The sequence below is a fragment of the Panthera uncia genome, chromosome C2, assembly GCF_023721935.1.
Source record: "Panthera uncia isolate 11264 chromosome C2, Puncia_PCG_1.0, whole genome shotgun sequence".
Taxonomy (NCBI): Eukaryota; Metazoa; Chordata; class Mammalia; order Carnivora; family Felidae; genus Panthera; species Panthera uncia.
This window is the reverse complement of record NC_064810.1, coordinates 79,165,529-79,167,925: the sequence shown is the minus strand read 5'-3', so window position 1 is coordinate 79,167,925 and position 2,397 is coordinate 79,165,529.

The window sequence follows — 2,397 nt, the reverse complement described above, 5'->3', positions numbered from 1 at the left end:
GAAGGCTCTGGCCGCAGCCCGTGAGCATTAGAAAATAACTTGTCACCCACTCACCTCCCCGTCTCATTCTTAAAGGAAAATATTTATATTATGCCACAGAAAGGGTTTCCATGGCAGTGACGACTGTAAAACTGTTGCCTTGGCAACCGCTTGAGTCCATCTTGAATGATCCGAAATCCCCTTCAGAGACAAATAAGGAAAATCTGTCAGAAATGCTGTTCTGCTGGGGGGGGGGGGGGAGCCCTGAAAAATGGCTTTCTTGTCCCTCCCCCCCCCCAGTTCTCCCTCTGACTCCTCCTCAGTCTCCACTGGTTCACCTCCTTTTATACACTCTCTTAAGAACTTTCCATAGTTCCTGCTCTTCTGAGGGTTTGCCTTGCTGTTATCCTAATTTACTGTGGAGACTCTGCCCAGGGCTCTGTAAAGGGTTAAGGATTGGCATGCAAAGCCACGCCAAAGATAACAGGAGGCAGAATAAACACACAGATCGTCCTTTTTATAGAGCTTGCTGCCTGCCCCTGGAGGCCCAGGGTGCAAATTCTTCTCTGCCAGCCCAAAGCAGGTCTGACAGGAGAATTTTACGGGCAGGGAAGACCAGTCTATCCTGCGGTGCAGCTCCCAGTCAGTACATGTTGGCAACTCACCTCCCTGGGCCTCAGTTTCCTCATCTGTAAAATAAAATAAAATAAAATAAAAGAGTTGGGTGCAGGATCCTTCTGGCTCCTACATTCTAGGAATTTTTATGAATCAAGAATGCAGCATCTCCCATCTCCCAAAGGCACCAGAGATTTCTCTTGGCATGCCTGCTGGGAACGCAGGACCCCGGGACGAGAGAAACCCTTCAGTGAAATGGGGGCATGTCTACACTGCATGAGTCCGTGCCTTTTGAGTCCTGAAACATGCACGTGTACAAGTGTCGTCTCTGTTATCACCCCATTATTAGCACAGCACCCACTAAACAAACAGTAGGCCCCAGCTTCAGGGCCACTCCAACTCAAAATCTCTTACTGGAGAAGGTACTCCAACAAGCTGATTAAATATATAAACGAGCCCCGCCCCCCCCCCCCCCCCCCCCCCCGCCCCGCCACGAGAAGCAGAGGTTTTTCTCCCAGAAGAAATATCTTTCACTCGATTCATGCCCATCCCTGAGGGTTTCTTTGCCTCTCCCTTATTATTGAAAAGCAGCTTAAAAAGCTAGAAATGCTGACCTGTTTTCGTTCGTTCTTCCTCCCACTTCTAACTGATGGGAAGAAAGCTCTTTCAAGAGAGGAAGAGAGCAGTTTAAATTGTCTTTATCATTTTACTAGTAGGCAAGGAAACCACTTGGCCAGTTTGGTGTGGAGGCTAGGAGCAATCCGAGGAGCCATGGGAAGAAAGGCAAGAAGGAGAAGCAAACGCTACCTCAGAAGGAAGCTGAAATACTTCCCCCCAAAGCCCTTCTTGCAAAGTAGAAAGTCTGCATAGCCGGCTCCGATTTGTTCAGATTTCTGACCCGAGAGGCAGAGGCTACGGGAGTTAAGGGGTGGGCTTTGGAGCTACACAGAATCAAGGACAGAACTTGACTCTGACCCACACCACTCCTCCGCCCACGGGCATATTACTTGACTTCTCGAAGCCTCTCTTGTTCCATCTGTAAATTGGGAGAAGCCTCCCCCTTATGGGACCGTGATTGGTCTTTAGTGTTAACGTGGCGAGCTTACAGCTCCCACGTGTGTAATCAAACACTACTCCACGTGTTGCCATGATGGTAATTTGTGGATGTGGTGAACACCTGTGATCAGTTACCCTTAAGTTAAGAAGGTGACTCATCCAATCAGTGGAAGGCCTTACGGGGAGAAACCAGTGGTTTTCTGGAGAAGAAGAAATTCTGCCTTAAGACCATAGCGGTGGGGCTCCTGGGTGGCTCAGTCCCTTGAGCGGCTGACCTCAGCTCAGGTCGTGACCTCACGAGTTCATGAGTGCAAGCTCCACATGCGGCTCTCTGCTGTCAGCACAGAGTCTGCTTTGGATCCTCTGTCCCCCTCTCTCCCGTGCGCTCCTTCTCTCTCAAAAATAAGCATTAAAAAAAAAAAAAAAAAAAAAAGGACCGCAGCATTAACTTCTGCCCGAGTTTCCAGCCTGCCGGCTCACCCTATTTTGAACTTGCTAGCCCCCACAATTGCATGAGCCAGTTCCTTAAGATAAATTTGTCTGTGTGTGTGTATCTGTGTGTGTGTATTCTTTTTCTCTGGAGAAACCCAACAAATACAGACTGTTTGGGGACTGAGGTAACACATGTGTCCTCGACATGTTTGTGGGGCACCCCCAACTTCAGCCTGTGTACAGGGGAACTGGTCTGTCCATAAGCCCTCGTGGCCGAGAGACCACATTTTGTCCCCGGACACCCTCTTGCTGGCT